Source organism: Mirounga leonina, unplaced genomic scaffold (assembly GCF_011800145.1).
Source record: "Mirounga leonina isolate KUSES-001 unplaced genomic scaffold, KU_Mleo_1.0 Mir_168, whole genome shotgun sequence".
Classification (NCBI taxonomy): Eukaryota; Metazoa; Chordata; class Mammalia; order Carnivora; family Phocidae; genus Mirounga; species Mirounga leonina.
In genome coordinates, this window is record NW_023270426.1 from 4,342,919 (window position 1) to 4,363,341 (window position 20,423).

Consider the following 20,423-nt stretch of genomic DNA (forward strand, 5'->3'; position numbering starts at 1 on the left):
TTATTCACTGGACTTCACATCTGTTCTGTGGCTGGAGCTGCCATTAGTGAAGCTATGGATCAACCATGGAGCTGTGTTTGTCATATAGAAATGGAGTAGTTCAGGCAGGAAACAAGTTCTGGATGATGGGGATGTTAATGAAGAGAGGCAATGAAGAGCTATGAGGTCCAAAATAGCAACAAAAATTCAAAATAATTGTAGGGGCTATCAGAGCAAATATCTTACATCAGATCTCCAGGACCAGCTTAGTACGAAAGGCCCATCTGATTCTCAGTTACGCAAAAACACTCTGAACTCTTACTTTACATTAATTTTAACAGAAGTAAAACTAACATGGGATGTATTTTTGTATAGCTGAGATCATTGCTGATAGAATAATAGTCTCGTTGTAAGATGGTCTGAGTTCTCTCAGATGATCTCCTGAATATGTTCGTGTCCAGACAGCCCTTCCCATGGAGAAGTCTGGACCTTCTCCCTTGGCTTATGGCTCTAAGGAAGACCAGCATCCATACAAGTCAGGAGGACATGAGTTCATCAAAATAGTAATGGCTGATCAAAATTGGTAAAGTGAAAGAACTCAAACCAAAGGAAAACTGAGTATGTATATATGCATGGAAGATGGATAGATAGTTTATCTATTTCATTTTCACAGAATATGGGGCAATTATGTCTCTGAAATTGCATTTTCCAGTTACCAGCATACCTAGCAGAGCCCTGAAACATTTTTATTACCTTTTTTTTTAAATTAAACTGACAAGTTCGTCTTATTCCATAAAACTCCTGCAGTTAATGTCTTTTATAAGCTTATTGAAAGATACTCTCTTTCAAAATGCCTAATAATCATGGAAATATGTATATGGGTGTAGGTGTGAGTGTTTACATGTGTGCATAATAGAATAGTGAATATAAAATTCGCCACAGGGCTTACTTCTGGAGAGGCTGTGAAATGATGGAGGTAATTCCACACTCGTTGGTAAATGGCTAGTGCTTCAGTTTAGATGAGTATCCTCTCTATCTAGTCTCCCTACCACCCCTCACCTTTACCTCTCCCCAAGCAGGTCTCCTAAAGATCCAGGCACTGGAAATTTGCCCCCTTTAGCATAGCAGGGGTCTCCAAAGTCGCTCCAAAGTTTGGCCAGCCTCAGTTTTCCTCATCTGTGCCTGCTTTTTCCTGTTCTTAGATAATTTGTATATCGCCCCTGGACCAGCTGTATATTACTTGCTGTTTTATTTCTTGGGTTGAGTTATGGATGTATGGGTGTTTATTATATTATGAATTGAACATAAAGCAAATAAAAGAAGGGAAAGGGGACAAAAAGATAAGTGGATAATCGAATTGAGTATTCTCTTGTGTTTCTGATAGTTTTCTTATGCTTTGTGACTTATCATACAGTAGGTTTAGTTCATTTTTCCTCTTTTGCTTCTAGCTGGGGCCCAGACAGGAAATTTATCCTGCATGTTTTCCTGGAAGACATAATCTTCATTGACATTATCAATACTGGGAGCACTGCCCAGGGAGTGAGATTCAATATTAATTATTATTACTTATCGGGCATTGACTGTGTACTTTGGATTCTCTAAAACACAGGAGACAAGGTCTCTGGCCCGAGGGTGTGTATAACGCTTCAATTAGTGAGACAAGAGAATTGAGCTGATGCACAGTTAGGAGAATCTGAAATTGTGTTCCCTCTGCTAGCTGCCTACCTATTTCTCCTCACATAAGGCTAAGACATGACCAGGTCACAATCAATCCTGCTAGAGATCTTGCTTAAAAAATTTATGAGTTTACTGTTGTTATTTTTTATTTTTATTATATGTTTGTCTAGTTTTAATACATGTCTACATCCTTACCTATAGGGACCTTTTTAAATGATTCTATTGGAGGAATGCTAAATGATCCACTCTCCTACTGTATTTCCAATAAAAATGCCAACATTTGTTTCTAGCTTTGTGTCTGAGAATATGCTAAACAATTTGGATATATTTTCTTATTTAATGTTCACTAATTGAAAAAACAAATTTTTGGTATAAGGGTGAGAGGTTTTTTTTATTGTTAATCACCATACATCATTAGTATTTGATGTAGTGTTCCATGATTCATTGTTTGCGTATAACACCCAGTGCTCCATGCAGAACGTGCCCTCTTTAATACCCATCATCAGGCTAACCCACCCCCCAACCCCCTCCCCTCTAGAACCCTCAGTTTGTTTTTCAGAGTCCATAGTCTCTCATGGTTCGTCTCCCCCTCCGATTTCCCCCCCTTCATTCTTACCCTCCTGCTATCTTAAAAAAAAAAAAAAAAAAAGATAGGGTGAGAGTTTTAAGAGTAAGAAAGTAATAAGCATTTTGAAATGGGAGGGATAAAAAAAAAGCAGGATCCTTTTTAGGAAGAAAATTCTCATTTTGTTACTGGGCATATTTAGATGTAAAAAGTGAATTTCCTCACTTGGCTAGCACTCTCATAATCATTTCTGAGGAGAGGCTGTAACTAAAGTTCTGCCTGTGGACATAAATGGAAATCTGGAAGTTTCCATCCAGGAACTAGAGTACCTAATAGATTGAGGTTCTTTACCTTTGGAAATATAGAGAGATGTAAAGAAAAGAGGAGGAGAGTCCCACAAAAGATTGGAGGGGGGTCCACCTGAAGGACAAGTCCATCAAGACATTCCCCAGGGTAGGGAATAGCCAAGTATTTCAGGACATTGATACCTAATATACTATTTTAAATATTCTACATGTTGTTGTAGTCCTCTCTGCTAGCCCAAATTGTGAGTAAACTCACATTGTCCTGGAATTGATGGCACTTTAGCAGAACAAATAGAAGCATGATAGGTGGAATTTTTTTTTTTTTAAAGATTTTACTTATTTATTTTTCAGAGAGAGAGAGAGAGGGAGAGAGCACAAGCAGGGAGGGTGGCAGGCAGAGGGAGAAACAGGCTCCCCACTAAGCAAGGAGCCCAATGCGGGACTCAATCCTGGGATCATGGGATCATGACCTGAGCTGAAGGCAGACACTTAACCGACTGAGCCACCCAGGCATCCTTGATAGGTGGAATTTCTAAAATGTTTGCTCAACGGTGTCCCAGCCTAATCTACAGAACCTGCTTTTATGTCAAAATACCGCCCCTGTACTTATGTTATCTAGTTGACCTTAAGATGGGAAGATTATCGAGGTAAATTTGATCTAATCACACCAGCACATAAAAGCAAAGAGCTTTCTCTGCCTGATAGTAGAAGAGGAGGTCAGAGAGATGTCAAGCCTGACAAGGACTCAGTGCACCACTGTTTCTTCCAAGCTGAGTGGGATCACATGAGAAGGAATATGGATTGCTCTGGGGACTGGAGAGTGGCACCTGGCTGAAAGCCAGCAAGGAAACGGGGACCTTAGTCCTATATCCACAAAGAACTGAATTCTGCCACCAACATGGATGAGCTTAAAAGTGGATTCTTTCACAGAGATTGCACATAGTAGCCAAGTCTAGCCAACACCTTGATTTCAGTTTTGAACGTGAATCTATTCAAGCTCATCAGGATCTACAAAACTGTGAGCTAATGACTGGGTGTTGAACCAAGCCACTAAGGTTGTACTAATGTGCTTCTCAGAAATAGAAAGCTAATGAGTCCTACTAATTATAAGCCAAAAGGAGTGGACATAGAAGAGGAATCCTAAGAAACAAGAGAGCAGATAGGATCCACAAAAAAGATGGGCAGAGATGTGAGCTGCATGAGGAAGACTCAAGGTTTCCCACAGTAGAATGGATGCTCATCCATTTGATTTACATTTTAAATTAGTATGAACACCCCTTCCCCAGATTTGGGGGAACATCCTGTGGTAAAGATATAAAATTATTGTCCCCACTTTGTGCAAGAATTGGTGAGTAAGGAATTTCAGTGACCTGGGCCAGGAGGGAAGGTAGAAATTCCTTAGCTTGGGTGAATACATAAAAGAGTACTTACCCTACCTTGAAGTAATCTTTTTTTTTTTTTTCCCTAGATGGAAACTAGAAAGTTGTAAAGAGTAGAAACTATAAAACATCTCACATTTCAGAGGCAGCAGAGATCGGATGTCTTTTATGGGCTTTAAGTAGTTACCAAGGAAATCTGTGGATAAAAGTATGTTCTTGACTGTAATGATAATATATTTGCAACTGGATGGCATTAAATTAAGACCAGAATATCAAAGGTCAGAATATATCTATATATCTATATCTGTATAAACACACACACACTTTCTGAAGACTACTGGTTAAATGTGGAAAAATCATCACACATACTGCTAATCTCATCACAGACCCTACTAAAATGTGGAATAAAGGGTTTTTGGAAAGCAAAAGCCTGAAAGTACAAAGAAAACAGGAGAGGCAAATACAGCAACACAAATTGGAAACCAGAAAACATTTGGATGAATGGTTATTGACTTATGAGTGGTACTAAATACCAGAGAAAACTGTAAACCAGAGATGGGGGAGGCCAGCTCCAGGCACACTGATGATTTAGCACCTTGAAAAAACTTGAAAATTGAAGGCAGCAGGTACAGGTACTAGTAGGGGAGCAGGTGATGTTGAAAGCAGGGGTAGTGTTTTAGTGACTTTCAGATCATATGCCACACTCTATAGAGTTGCTTACTCTTCTTGACTCTTCATGGCCAAAGATGAAATTTACTTCATGGAGATTGGCAGAGACACTTTAATCCCGGAAGCACTACTTACAGCTGAGGAGGGGCTATCTTATTAAAAACAGGAGGATTTAGTGCAAGACAATATACTCAATGGTGATGTCTTAGGTTTCCTTCTTTCACTAGACTCTGAATGTTGGCAGTTGAGTTTATACTACATGGGAGGAGAGTAAGGTAGGGGGTGGAAGCAATGGCCTGTTTTTATAAAATTTTATTGCAACATAGCCATACCCTTCATTTGTGTATTTTCTATGGCTGTCTTTGTGCTACAACAGCAGAATTGAATAGTTACAACAGAGACTATATAGCTGATAAATGATAAAATACTTGCTATCTTGCCTTTTATGGAAAAAGTTTGCTAATCTCTGGACAAAAAAATATTCAAGGAAACTGACAAAATCTATAGATTTAGAATTACCAAATGAAAGGGCTCTGCAAATTTACCCTAAAATAAGACCACCAATTGACAAAGTCTACCTATGCAAATAGAATTTATAAACATCAGGTGCCTGGGTGGCTCAGATGGTTAAGCGTCTGCCTTCGGCTCAGGTCATGATCCCAGGGTCCTGGGATCAAGTCCCGCATTGGGCTCTCTGCTCCTTGGGAGACTGCTTCTCCCTCTGCCTCTCTCTCTCTCTCTCTCTCTCTGTCTCTCATGAATAAATAAATAAAATCTTAAAAAAAAAAAGAATTTATAAATATCTTTGCATTGCTTCACTTCCCATTACATACAAAAGAACATTCAAGGATTACCAGACATTTAAACAAAGCTTCTAATATGAAATATAAAGATGAGGGGGCATAAGAAAAGAAATCAGAATAAAGAGAGTCAATGAAAATAGTAGAATAAAAATCCAAACGAAGAAAAAAAAATATGCATACATATGTGTGTGCACATACATATCCTTAGAAATTATAATATAAACTAAATATAATATAAATTTGTATGTAAACTATATATACCATATATGCAGATATAATTAGAAGTTCAATTGCCACATCTTCTTTATCCATTCATCTGTAGATGGACATCTTGGTTCTTTCCACAGTTTGGCTATTATGGACATTGCTGCTATAAACATCAGGGTGCATGTGCCCCTTTGGATAAAAGAAATTCCATTGCATCCATGAAACAGGAACTGAGGCTAGATAAGAAAAGTACTAAGGGGCACCTGGATGGTACAGTCAGTTAACTGTCTGACTCTTGGTTTCAGCTCACATCATGATCTAAGGGTCATGTTATCGAGTACTGCACTGGGGCACTGGGCTCTGCACCGGGTGTGGAGCCTGCTTAAGATTCCCTCTCTCCCTCTCCCATCCCTCCCTCTAAATAAATAAATAAAATCTTAAAAAGTACTAAGAAAAGTTTTCTTGAAAATGAATATACAATAACAGAAAAAAGATAAGAAATTCTGGAAGATAAAGTTTTACTCTGAGAAACAAACTGAGGGTTCTAGAGGGGAGGGGATGGGTTAGTGGTGATGGGTATTAAAGAGGACACGTACTGAATGGAGCACTGGGTGTTATACGCAAACAATGAAGCATGGAGCACTGCGTCAAAAACTAATGATGTAATGTGTGGTGATTAGCATAACATAATAAGATAAAAAAAATCTAGGAAGTAGAACAATAAAGAAAGGAAAGTATTAAATAATTCCATACATTTCCTAAAACAGAAATACCAAAGTTTCCAGACTGAGAGGAGTGACTATTGCCTGGGGCTCTGATACAATAACCACTTAATCCACAAGTCACCTTTTCAAACTGAGCAGAATTTACATAATACAGAATTTGGAAGAAGCACTAATAAATGGTCAATATAACCAGTTTTTTCCCTAATAATCTGGTTATAGATCAGATATATATATATATATATATATGTATATATATATGTAATACCTCTGTGTATATTATGACTTTATGTATGTATATGGATTTATATATAGAATATAATCAGTTTATGTTTTATATAATTTTATAAATTATATCTGTAAGTATATATATATAAATTATACATATACATATAAAATTTTGCAAAATTTAGAACAATAGAAATTGCACATAAAATTCCTGATTTGTGGTTTCTCTCGAGTCATCAGAAGACTTTGCCACATAAAGATCCTCATACATGGTAATAATGAGCTAGAATTAAAGAAAGGTTTTGGGGCAACTGGGTGGCATAGTTAAGCATTGGAACCTTGGTTTCAGCTCAAGTCTTGATCGTGATCACGCTCATGGGATCAAGTCACATGCATGGGGATCCATGCTCAGGGTAAAGTCTGCTTCCAATTCTGTCTCCCTCTGCCCCTCCTGCTTGTGCTCTCTCTCAAAAATTTAAATAAATCTTAAAAAAAAAAAAAAGGTCTTGTCTTCTAAAAAGAGTGCACACACTCTACTTTTCCATAATCTATGCTACTCCCCTTTGTCTTACAAAAGGCTCACCCACTTTGTTCATTCCTGTAGACCTTGATGCTGGAAACTGCTGGTTCATGTCCCGTCCATGAAAGCATCTCTGGTTATTCCATTCCTTAGCTTGGCACTCCTGTAAATTTCTCAAATGCTTCTCTTACATTCTTCATATAAATAACAAAGCAAACGAATGCAGTCTATAACCAAAGGCAAGGTTAAATGTCTTTCTCCACTAACGCTTTGTAATTTTTAAGATTTATTTATTTATTTCAGAGTAAGAGGGGGTTGGGGCAGAGGGAGAGGGAGAGAAAGGATCCTCAGGTAGACTCTTTGCTGAACACACAGCCCAAAGGGACTTGATCCCAGGACCTTGAGATCATGACCTGAGCTAAAATCAAGAGTCAGACGCTTAACCAACTGAGCCACCCAGCCCCTCACTAATGTTTTTTAAACTCCGTTAGAGTTGGATGAAGTCTCATTTGGTGTTTCCCTCTGAAGAACTTAGCACAGTAAAGTACACAGACTCAGCAAGTATTTTTTCAAGAAAGTAAATGAGTAGATAATTAAGTTCCCCTGGAATGTATTTTCAGTAAGTTCAACTTACCATTTCCATTAAAATGGCAAATATACAAATATAGCTCAAGCGAGATTGTCATGCAGAAGAATCATTTGGAATTTTCACTTACATGTAGAAGAAAATTGTTGTATTTTACCCTTCACAGCTAAATAAATTTGGTATTTGTCAAGCTCTGTATTTGGTAATGTCACTAGCACATGTATTTTCCTCATATTGTCTGCAATTATCTTAATGGAATCCTTATTTGGACCCTCACACATCTAGCCATATGGGAATAAGCTGTTATTTGATATGACCTTGTATCATTACTTCAGCCTCTTGAAAACACTTTTGTATTCAGAGCACAAAAACCAGTCTTCATTAGTGGTGGAGTGATTTGTTCAAAGGCAGGGAGTTATTGAATCTCACTGTCAACCTATTAAACCCAAATTACTTAGAAAATCATAAATTTGGAGGCACTGCTCTCTTTAAGTTGGATAAAAAAGAGTTCCGTCTCATGGACCCTTGGTCTCAGGTTTGTTTGAATGGTGTAAGCACCTGGCTTCAGGGCATTAGACAGAATGGACTAATATTCAATAAATTGGCTAACTAAAACGTAGCTGTTCAAACAGAATAAAAATTGGCTAATGGATTACTTGCAAAATGACCACATAACTCCTGATAGGAAGCTCTAACATTCTTCCTTATCATTTGACCTAGGAGGAGAGAAACATAAACAGTCCCTGTACTCCTTAAATTTGTACCTTCAGTTAACCTTTTGAATACTCTTGCTTTTGTTTTGTATTCCTGAGCTCTGGGGGGAAAAGTGAATGATAAGCTCATCAAGGGAGTTAAAAGTGCAGTGGTTGCATATTAGTCTAATGGAATTGTCAGGTCTCATTAATAATAGGTATGTATCATTTGCAATCAATCAGCTATTCATTGATAGAAACAGCAATGCTGTCTTCATTTTTTTAAAATACCATTTAGTTAGACTGAGATTCTTTCTACATGCTTTATAATTGTTTTACAAACCATTTTAAAATTACTGTCATTTTTACTTTTTTAGAAGAGTTCATTTCTGTCATATCGATGTGACTGCAGAAGAATCAGATTAAACTAAAAGATTTAGTTTGGCTGATTTATTCACCACTAAGTGGGTTTCTTTACCTTGAACCTTGGTAAATCAGACAGTAATGTCCTAGTTTGAAGGTAGAGGCATTTTATGTTACTCATTGCATGTGTGTGTAAAGAATTAAAAATGAGCCAGCTGGACTGATGGTAGCCTGAGCGTGGGCAGGGAAATATGTTAAATTGGGGAGTAAAGGTTCCCTTTGTAACTCCTCTTGACTTCTGAAAATTTCTGCTAAGCCAGTGAGACTGTGAGGCTAATCTGCTTTCTATTCCTAGAGACTTTCTAAGAATCTTGAACCAAGAAATACCTTTTTCCTTCCATTTCCTCCTCCAGAACAGAAAAAACGTAGACATTTCAAGAAGAAAGTGAAAACCAATCTCTTTCAAAATGCTGAAAAAAGTAAAATATGATTAGTTTTGATACTTGCGTGCCTGTTATTTTAAACATAACTTTAGAAATATGTAGGGGTTCTGGTATCATTCACTAGGTTCCTTTGTGCAAAAAAAAAAAAAAGTATATGGCCTCAGTGTTATTGCATAAACCATGAATTTTTAACAATTCATCAACAGCCTCCTTTATTTACAGCTATTTACAGTTAGCAAACATCTAAATGATACATTTTATTTTTTTTAGGTAGATTTTTTACTGAAGTATAATGTGCCAATGGAAAAGCACACAGATCATACTTATACAGCTTATTCTGTATAATTACATGCAAAATGAGCTATGTCACCGGTACCCAGATTAAGAGGCGGAACATTACAGACAACCTGAAATCCTCGCTTATCTCCTCCCAGGGACTATCCTCTAAAGGTAACTAAAATCCTGAATTCTAACACCTACATGATTTGTTTGTTTGCTTGCTTCTCAAAGTACAGTGGTACTCATTTGGCTTTGGTTTATCTCTCTGTGGTGTTTTTAAAGTCATCCATGTTATTGTCTGAAGCAATAGTTGGTTCTGTTCTAATCATGCATCGTGCTCAATTGTATGAAGCATTTGATTGTGTTCTCCTTAGAGGTTATGCTAAATAGTATTGTCATGACACAATTAAATATGTCTTCCTATTTAGCACTAGTCAAATGGTAAGCATATACTCAGCTTGATGGATGTTGCCAAATCATTTTCTAAGGTGATTTTTCTGATTCTTATTCCCACTAATGGTATATGAGAATTCCTACTGTTCTACCACTTTGTCAACACTTATTATTGTCTATCTTTTCCTTTCAGCCATTCCTGCATGTTAATAGAGATATCACATTTTGATCTAATTTGCTTTTCTCTAATGATTAATTAAGCATCCTTTCTAATGTTTACTTGCTAGGTTGGTTGGTATTCTATGAGTCTGAAGAAACTCAAATCTCTTCTAAATGGGTTGTTCACATTAGGGCTCAAACTGTCTTTTTTATGAGCATGAGACCATGCTAGTGGGTCTGAAGCCTACATGCCATCAGGAATAAAACTGTTAGACAAAAACCTTTCTCTTAAACTCCCCCAATCTCATCGTTCCTGTCCCCAAAGTCTTGTCAAAGTAGGTTGGTTTAGGGTAAAGAGGGATTGGGCAGATATAAAAGATATCTAATGAAGCTGAAAATAATGTCATGGCATTTATAATTTTCCTATTGTAGAAAGTATGTTTAACCTCAAAAATTCCAATCAAAACAGCAGACCAAAAATGAACACTGTTTATATCATAACACAGATCACCCAGAATGAAGACTGAGAAAGTGATGGGACAGAACACAATCCTTCCTTGGATTCTGTGGTCCACATAGATGGAAACAAACCCCCACAGATATCAGCTAACAAGTGCTGTTCTATAAACCAGTGCACATGCAAATACTTGGGGATTCCAAAAGATAGCAAGGGCCCTAAAACTAGAAAACAGCAATTACTGAAGACCAGTAATGGATGGCTGTAGCAAGGGCCACACAGAAAAGAAATAGAAACTATTCTCTTGGCCTTGCTAGTTCTGACACCTTACCAGGTACTTAGCAAAGAATGTCTAGGAGACTTCATTAGACCAAAGCTGTATAGGACTTAATATCTATACATGAGTGGAATGATCAGGTATGGGGGGAGAAACACTGGAAGTGATCCTGTTCTTTAGACAAGTTATCTTTGCTCTTTTGTTAAATACAGGCAAACTCAAATGCCCTAAGCAAAGGTATATTTAAGACAGAGTAAATTAAGGAAGGACAAAGGCAGAGAGAAATAATTGGAACAGGTCATTTATAAAGTGAAGGAGAGAGAACTAATTAGCCAGTATATATCGAACGTCTTCTGTGTTAGGGCTAGGGAGGGAAGAACCGGTTTGGCAGGAAGTTTACAAGCGGGAGAGAAAAATCAGCAACTCCGCAGTAATTCCACTCAGCAATCCTTGGAGGCATCCTGTGGCCCCTGAGGCCCCAGTGAGGACATCATGCAAATGGAGCCACAGTGTTAACACTCTACTTTGTCAACCCAGAATTTTCTATGGAGCCAATACAAACAGAAAGGGCCATTGTAAAGTTTTCTTTTTTTTTTCTTTTCACAATGTGACTATCTAACCAAAGTCCCAGCTGTTGTGTCTTGTGAATGGATCTTCCCCTTTTAGCATTTTGAGAGATATGGCTTCTCCTTGGCCATGTCCAGCTACTTTGTTCTCCTCTTTGCCACACCCCTTCTCCATTTCACTTTGTAGAGAGACACACTTCTTTCCATGTATTTTATAGGGGAATCTGAGCGGGTGGGAGAAAGGGCTATTTTTCCCATTGGCATGCAGTTGGGCATTTGTGGCATTCTGTAGTTGAGACCGGGCGTCAATTATTGAGTTATGTATCAGTCTTATTTAATGTGATCCCCACATAAAACTGTCCACCCAAACATACACATTTATATATATATTTTTTATTTTATGGTTAGGGAATAAGTGTCTTTCAGCTCTAAAATAACAACTGGCAGATTGTGGTTGCTGCCTGCCTACTGAATAGTTTATTGAGAGTATAGTTAAATTAACATGAGCTTTGTCATAACACTTTATCTTTGGAACAGGATTCATGATTTGGCTGACATTTCCCCCTCTTACTCCATTGTTAAATGTATTTTCATTCTATTAAACTCAGCCTAGGCTTAACGCAGTAACTTGGATATGCCATCTTTCCTTCCCCCTCCACCCCCCGATTTAAGAATTTATTTAGGCTTGAGAAATAAACTTGCAGGTCTAATGAAAGATTGCATGGTGTTAAATTTGATAACTCTCTCAACACATTACATAAAAGGGAGAAGCTTCCATGTTCTATTTGTGAGGAAGTTGGACCGGCAGGGTGGTCCACTTGTCTTTATGAAATAGTGTTTCTCTCATTCCTCCATCATGCCTCTGGGACTTTGTAAATTCATTCATTTTATTCTACCTTTGCAGACAAAAAAAAAAGTGGAGGTACAGAGAAAGGATATCACTTGTGATCTCAGAGTGTTACTGTATTGGAGGGCAGGTTAGCACTCCGCCTATTTGTTGGGTCACGTTGAGTCTCCACACTAAAGAATTATTCTGCTTATTTTGATCCATATATATCACTATTCTCTAAATAGTATGATACCCTGAAGGCACCTACCTAGAAGTTCTACTTTCTGGATTCTCACAGATGGGCAACTTTCATCTCTCCTGTTCTCAACTCACTTCTCCAAAAAGAGTGTAATTAAGCATTAGCTTCTGGGCTACTGTATCTATACAGGATGTCAGTAAAGACCTAAGATCAATGGGCAAATCAAGGCACATGTCCAGGTTTCATGAATAAATTTCCCCAACCATGAAATCCAGATAGGTTCATCTGGATGCCTCATAGAAAGCTAGAGTGTGAAGCCTCCCAAATACAATTGCAGGGAGTAGCTTCAGCAGGTAAATAATGGTCTGGCAGATAAAATCTCCATGAGGGGTAAGTGACAGCATCACGAAGCTGGAATCAGGACTCATTACAGGAAATTCTGAGCATTTGTCTCAGACTCTACCACCCTATGACCCCAGGCTTCCTGAGGGAGACAATCCACATGAATACATCTGGGACAGAATAAGCCAAACCACAGTGATTTTGTGCTGAGAAACAGAAAGCAGCAATGTTGGAAGTGAGCCAAGGTTACAGTAAGGCATGAGCATATCATATAATATGGATGTCCGAGATGAAATATGGACATGCCCATGTGATGAACGGCATATGGCCGAAACAGAAAAACACATCTGCCCTTTGACATTAAGTTCCAGGCATCTACACATGGGAGACATTTATGTAAAGGCAAAAGTGCTCAAAAATGGAAAACAAAACAATTGAGAAGTTGATTTTGATGGAAAGATTACATAGGTTAAATAAGCTGCCTGTTACATACAGAGAGGCAGCTAAAGGGTTAAATAAGACCTTTGAGGAATGTGTTCTGTATATCCCTAACATCTAGCAGAGTTCCTGGCACATAGTTGGTGTTCAGTAAATACCTGTTAAATGAATGAATAGCTTTCAAGTATAAACTCTATTATAAAAAAAGGAGCCCCTGTTCTCTACAAAAATGTATAACCCCAAGATATTTTTAGTGCCCTTCTTTAGAGGGTTGATAAATAATTTAAAGAGAGCAGACTCCGTTATTTTCTCTAACCAAGAGACAAAGCTTATGTACTCCTCTGATGCACAAAGGGAAAGTGAACTTCCTCATGATGCTGCTTCCAACATCTTCTCGGATGTGAGACATTCCAGGCCTCTGCTCAAGACCTGTAAATTGTGCCAACGTTCACAGACAGAAGCAGGAGCTTTTTATATGTTAAAGATCATAGATTCTTTAGAATGAATTGTGAACTATGAAAGCTTCTACCCCACATGCCACCCAGAACCTTACTGTTCCTCATATTTGGATGTCTAAATAAAATGTAAATTACACTTCACCATGTATATCAGGATTTTTGGCTTTGCCTTGGCTTTGTCATGAATAACTTCAGCAATGGAATTAGACTGTAAATCTTGGCTGATTTTTAAATAGCCAAAACGTATTCACTATATAGCTGCAAACGTTTAACATGGCATGCATTTGATCAAAACTTTAATAAAATGCAAGAAAAGTTATATGGTTCCCATATGGGAAGCTGGAAATGAAAGGATAATGCTGTGACTCAACAGTGCCATGTTTACATAGTTGTCTCTGGTAAGATTAATCCAGAGTTCTAGCCCGGGACAGGAGATCAAAGGGAAAATTAGGGAAACTGGTGTCATCTCTGACAAATCACCTGTGGGTAACATGAACAAAGAATAACTTTTATCAGAAGATCAGGATGTAGGAGTACGGAAGATTACCAAAAGGTCCATTCAGTAGCTTTTTCTTTTAACAGAGTTTGGATGGTCTCAGAAGATGCATGCATATTGTTCACAGAGCTTTTGGACATGGTGATGGGGTCTATTTCATGGCCAGCCTGCTTTCTCTGGCTAGCATTAAGCAGACACAAAATAAGTAGTAAGTGTAAGAAGACGTGAAGTAGATGACTGGAAAAATAATCTTACCAGCCTGCGGATGGGCTGTCATGCCAGTAGATCATTTTTCTATTTCTAAGTAACTTAGGGTCCTTCATGATTAATATTAGTTCCCTATTGGGTGAGGCTATCCTTGACTCCAAATCCTAGATGGGTCATTGAATGCGATCATTCCCACACTGAATTCCTACTCCATACAAGGTACATTTTTAGTGTTAAATCATCATTATGTGTAATTATTAATTTATTAAGATGATATGGAGGCAATGTAACCAGGAAGAGCTACACGCCTTACATCATTTCAAATTCTCAAAATAAAAGGGAGGTTATGGCTCCCACTTCCTGTTCTACCCTGGGCAGGATAGCTTCAAGCCAAGCCCCTCCTGTATTACTCTTCTCTCTTAGAAGTTAGCAGTGATACTCCAGCCATCTCTCAAGAGAGGGTCTCTCTCAAGCCTACCCTCCTTGCTTTCTCCGCAGCATTTGTCTATTTGTTCACTTCCATTTTCGCTAGATTCCAGGATACAGAATTGCCCCCCTTCTCTCTGACCTTCACTTGCTATCTACTATTCTTACCCCTTTAGTGTAAATCATTTAGTGTAATTCTCACCAAATTCTGCCCTCAGACCACTTTTCTTCCACTTCTGGTGTCTGTCCACTCGTTCTGTTACATCAGTAACCATGCCTTTCACCCCTCACTTTCAAGGACCATCTCTCCATGAATGTTCAGTCATCATCTCAAATCTGACATGTCTACACCTAATCATCTCCTTTCTCCTTGTGTATATGCTATCTTGCTTTTTCTCCCCATAATCTAATTAAGAACTGTCTTCTGTTGTGACGAATATCAATAAGAGGACTTATTTTACTACAATTCCTTCTTTGAATTAATTGTGTGCAATAGTGGGAAAAATGTGGCTAAAGCACAACTCTGATCAAGCTGTCCCTAATCCCATAAATTTTAGTTGTTTCCAAATAATTCATGAATAAGTGAAGGGTAGGAAACATAAGGACAATTAATTCCAAAGCAGAGGGCACTGGGTTAGATGAGAGAAAGACTGGAGGAAGTCTTAAAAAGTAATAGCAAATATTTTCCATGAAGAAACTGAAGAACTCTGTATCTATGGTAAGGTATGACCAAAGGTATCATGCTATCTTTATGATATATAAAGAACCAAAATGTCTTTATCTAGATCATTACTCTCCTATACACCTTCCTTTCTTGACTCCTCAATATCATTCTTTAGATACACAGTTATTAAAACGAACATACCGCTCAAAGATGTATTGTGGGATTTAATCAATTTCATGGTTGTTGACATAGATCTGGGAAGGCACGCGAGGAGCCTGTGGGCTGATAAGGCTTAGGGTAGGCTCTGAAAAGCTGAGAAGCTTCTGTTCTGGACTAAGTCATGAGGAATGCATTCCTGATGCATCTCCAAATATCACCAGGTCTGTTTTGTGTCAATAATTAGTAATCATCTAGAAAGGGAAGTACTGCTATTAGGGGTTAATAGCCCTTCCCAACTCGTATCAACCAGATTTATTTCTGAAGAAACACTTTGATGCACTCAAAGCTCTAGAACAAGAAAATTACTCCTTTCAAAAAGGTCTCCTTCAGCTTACAATAAAAATCACAAATAATTTTTCAAATCCCGATAAAATACCACTTTTCATTAAGACTCTCTAAACCATTAGAAAGGTTTTGGTCCTTTGTATTTTATAGCATTTTGCCTGAACCATTATGATTGATTATATGATGTCAGGTGTTGAGGTTACCTATATTTCTAATGCATTCTGTATTCACTGATGGCTAGAGTGGAACTTCTGTGTTTTGTTAGGAAGAACATGGAATATGGAATCAGAAGTTTTGGGTTTGAGAAACATCTCTGGCATGTATGAATTCTGTGATGGACTTCAAGTCCCTACAGAAACCAGTGTGAGTCCAATTCATCAGGGACATTTATCTCTCGGGCCTGAGAGGCAACACCCTGGTCCAGACATCAGTGTTCTCATGGAGAAGCCAACCATAGTCTCCTTGGAGACCTAGAGGACTTTTCAGGAAGCAGTCCTTAAGGAGAAAGAGCCTGAGAACGTGGGAAAGCATAGGACAGGCCTAATAACAGTAATAATAGAGTGTCCAGCATTTTCTGAGTGCTTACTATGTCCCAGGCATTAACTCCCACTCCTTACACCTGTCTCCTCACAGAATTCTCACCATACCTGTATGGGGAAGGCACTCTTGGTATTCGAGTATTCCAATACGACAGACCCCAAAATGGAGGCAGAGATTAAATACCTTGCCCACCGTTGTAAGATTTGCTCTTCACAATTCACAACCATGCCTTCCTGCTGCCTTAACCATCTGAAATAACTGAAGCTGAAAAACTGTTGGTGGACAGGTAGCTGTACCAAGTAATACACCTGGAGGTGCTTGTAAATAATCTGATGAGTTTGAGACAGGTTTGTGTGAAGGGGTGAGCTGTGCAAGTCCATTAAGACTTATCTCCCTAATGGACTTGCACAGCTCAAGATTCAAGTTTTCCTAGGCCTTGCTGACCTGCAAAGGCAAATGGAGTTAAGGCCACCTGGACATGTGGAAGATGCTCGTGGGGCTCATGTTCCTCTCAGAAAAAATGTCCTTAATTTTCTGAGATCTGGGAATAGAGGGACAAATGTTTCTATGTTTCTGTTTCATTCTAATTGCTTTGTCAGTATCTCATCAAAGTTGCTCTCCTGACTGTAAATCTTTTGGCTTCATCTTTACCTGGTGTATTTTCTTCTGCCTTTTTATAATGGATGTGGAGAGTAGGATGTTCCAAATAAGTATCAGAGAGGAAGGAAGGGCAGGATAAATAAGGAGGTGGGAGAAGTGTGTATATAATGGCTGTTTCCTTGTAATGTTGTGGGGACCCTTGCCTGTGGGAAATGTAAACAGTGAAATACGGGATCGTCTTTTGATGACCTTACTTGTCAGAACACTGTTCTTTATCCATGAATTTTCTCTGCCACTGAATGTATAAAGTAGCCCTCCTACTTGTGAAAATTGCTTCCAGACCCTTCCTTCCTACTGTAGTGCAAATGAATATGATTTAGAGTAGTGGTTCCTAAACTTAGCCTTTTTGTGCAATGGGCTATGTCAACAGACATCTATGGAACTCCTCAGGATGGTGTTTTTCAACACATAAAATATTTTTAAAATATGTAAAAATAATGTATTAAAATAATGTCACAAAATAATTATAAAATTATTTGGAATAAAATTATGTTATTAACATTGAGTATTTTAAAATAATATTCTAATAGAAATCATTTGTATTGAAATATAGTTCTAAAATACTAAACAAATTTGTAATATAATATGAGTCCTCTAGCACACTAAAGTTCTGGCAATTACTATAATTTCTAGATAGTGGTGAAGGTGAACAATATTTTGCCATTTTTGCAACAACCAAGCATAAGATTTCTATTGGTGGCAAAGTCACAATGGCTGCTAATATTACTGTCCATGTTGCATACATTAATAATTGAAAATCATACTAACTTTCAGTTAGAGATTAGTGAAAATAAAGCTGTAATACTTCTCCATCCTTGACTTCCCTTCAGAGATGTCTTGGGGATTCTGTGGACTCAAGGTTGAGAACATTAAATTAAGTGGTGTCCTTTAGATGTGACTTCAGATTTTTTTTAAAAGATTTTATTTATTTGAGAGAAAGAGAGCACAGAGGGAGAGAGAGAAGCAGAATCCCTGCTGAGCAGGGAGCCAGGCACAGGGCTCAGTCCCAGGACCTTGAGGTCATGACCTGAGCCGAAGGCAGATGTTTGACTGAGCCACCCAGGCGCCCCCAGATTTTTAAACTTATGAGTGACAAACATTGAATCTTAAGTATCATTTGTTAGGTGGGAGAAGTTTGGGCAAGCCATTGCTTTCTTTGCATTCCTAAAACCATGCCGTAAACTAGGCTACCTGTTACACGCACATACATTCCAGTGAGTCCTTTTTTTCTCACATTTGCCCTTAAAGGGGCAGCAAAATAAATAACTGCTGCTCAAATAGGGTCATGCATTTAAACAGTTTTAATTCTTGTTTAAATTCACGTCCAGGTGTCTATCCAGGTATGAGCCAAGAAACTAACGAAAGAAGTCACAGGCCTGATAATTTTGAAGTAGAGATATCTGTGCAGTGGAGTGACTTATAAGGAGGACATACAAAACAGTTGTATCCTAAAGATCCAGAGCGACATCTGACCCTGCTAGGAATCCTGACCCTACTATCAGATGAGGAAGGCAAGGAAGAGGGGCCAGTAGGCAGCTACCTCACTAGAATTTAGTATCTACAGTGAGATCTGGATGCAACATAATAGAGAAGCTGTTCTTATAACCCATGCTCTGGAATAGCCTTATAACTCAGGCGATTTATTAATGAGATCTTTTGGGACTTGGATGGGACTCAACACAAGCCTGCCTTCTTATGAATTCTATACTCTAAAAAGCCTTTGATGGAGAAGGTCCTAATATCTTTAAAACGTTGAGAAAGGAAAAATGTCTCCTTTATATAAATACTGAGATGGCAAAAGAGGCAATAAGAATATTTGAAGTTTTTCTTCCTTTTTTTTTTTTAGTTCTTTGGGGGGTTGATTCCTAGACAATGCAGGGAACGGGTCATGTGTAACTACTGTGGTAATACAGTTGAAGGTGGAATAAAAAAAGCCTCAGACACAAAGACATGACGAGAGCAACAGGATGGATGTGTATGTTTATGTATACTCATGTTTATACAAAGACTTTGCCCACCGCCAAAGCCTCTGGGTGCATTTGCATAATTAAAAACAGCCACATAATCAGCACTCTGGAAAAACAGCAATAACTAGATAGACTTATACTCTTCTGAACATTCTTGGGAAAATGCTTGTTCCTGGTGAACTCTGAGTCACAACAGTCTGAGCAAATTATTGAGACATATCCAGTGCCCTGAAGGTTAGTGGACTCCGTCTTTTGAATCAGCATAGATGTGGTATATAGTGTGGGAGCTTGGACTAGGAATATCCTTTCCAATGTAGAACTTTCCTCTAGTGATCTCTAAATATAACAGAACTCTTAAGAAAATAAGTGGCTTCTTTGGGAGAATAAAACAGTACTTTCTAGTTGCATCCAGAAGCACTCAGGGAGTTTAGCTGTTCAATTCCTGTTACATTTGTGAGGCATCCAGGGCAGGAGGAATTTCAAAGAACCAGCTGCTGCCATAGACAGATGGAGCCAGCTAGCCCTCTGCCTGCTTGCTCACCCGCCTGCCCTCTTTCTGTCTCTCTCTCTGCAGCCTCTTCATGGAGGGCTATAGGGTCCCTCTGCTCACCCCACTTTGAGGATCTAGTGAAGCTTATCTCTACCTTAAATTCTCTGTGTTTCATAAAATTTAGCCAGAGTGCCCAGTTACATTCAAAGTCTTAAATGTCTTGGTTTGTTTCATGGCCCCATTGATGCAATGCTGGCAGAATTATCAGAAGAACTGCTGATGGACAAGAGGCAAAAAGGATCCTCTCTGTTGGCTCCCACTTACATACTCCCAAGGGAGAGGTGCATGCCCTGCAGGGTGTACAAGGCTCAGGCATTACTCTAGTTGTCTGAGGCAGTAATGACCCATTTGCTCTCAGAGTGGGAACAGGGCTGATCTTCTGTCCACATTTATTGTGGACACAAACCAGAAAGCATACGCTCTTGCAACAAAAATATATCCTGTCACTTCCACTTTCTTTAATAGTTGTAAAACAGAGTCTGGAACCTGGCTGAGTCAGAGAACAAGAATCTTTGTATGCAAAATAATTAGCTTATTGAAGTTCTGTCTTCCTAAATTAATTTGCCAAGGATCAAGATGTTCAAACTTGGTGGCTTAAAATGCTTGTTTTTCAGTTGAAAACATTGATTGCCCCAGAAATATGAGTGGGTGTTGAGGGAGACATTTTCCCTAATGGAGTCTTATGACTTGGAATCATTCATTAGCTTTGGGCTTTGAGTTTTCTTTTGCCCTGCTGGTACCTCTCTGGGGAATGTCATACATGCTCATGCACACTGGCATCATGCATCAACAGTGCGATAAGCACGACTGGATAAACCCGTGAATGAAGATACGATGAAATGGAGTTCAAAATATACGTAAAGATGGAAAATTA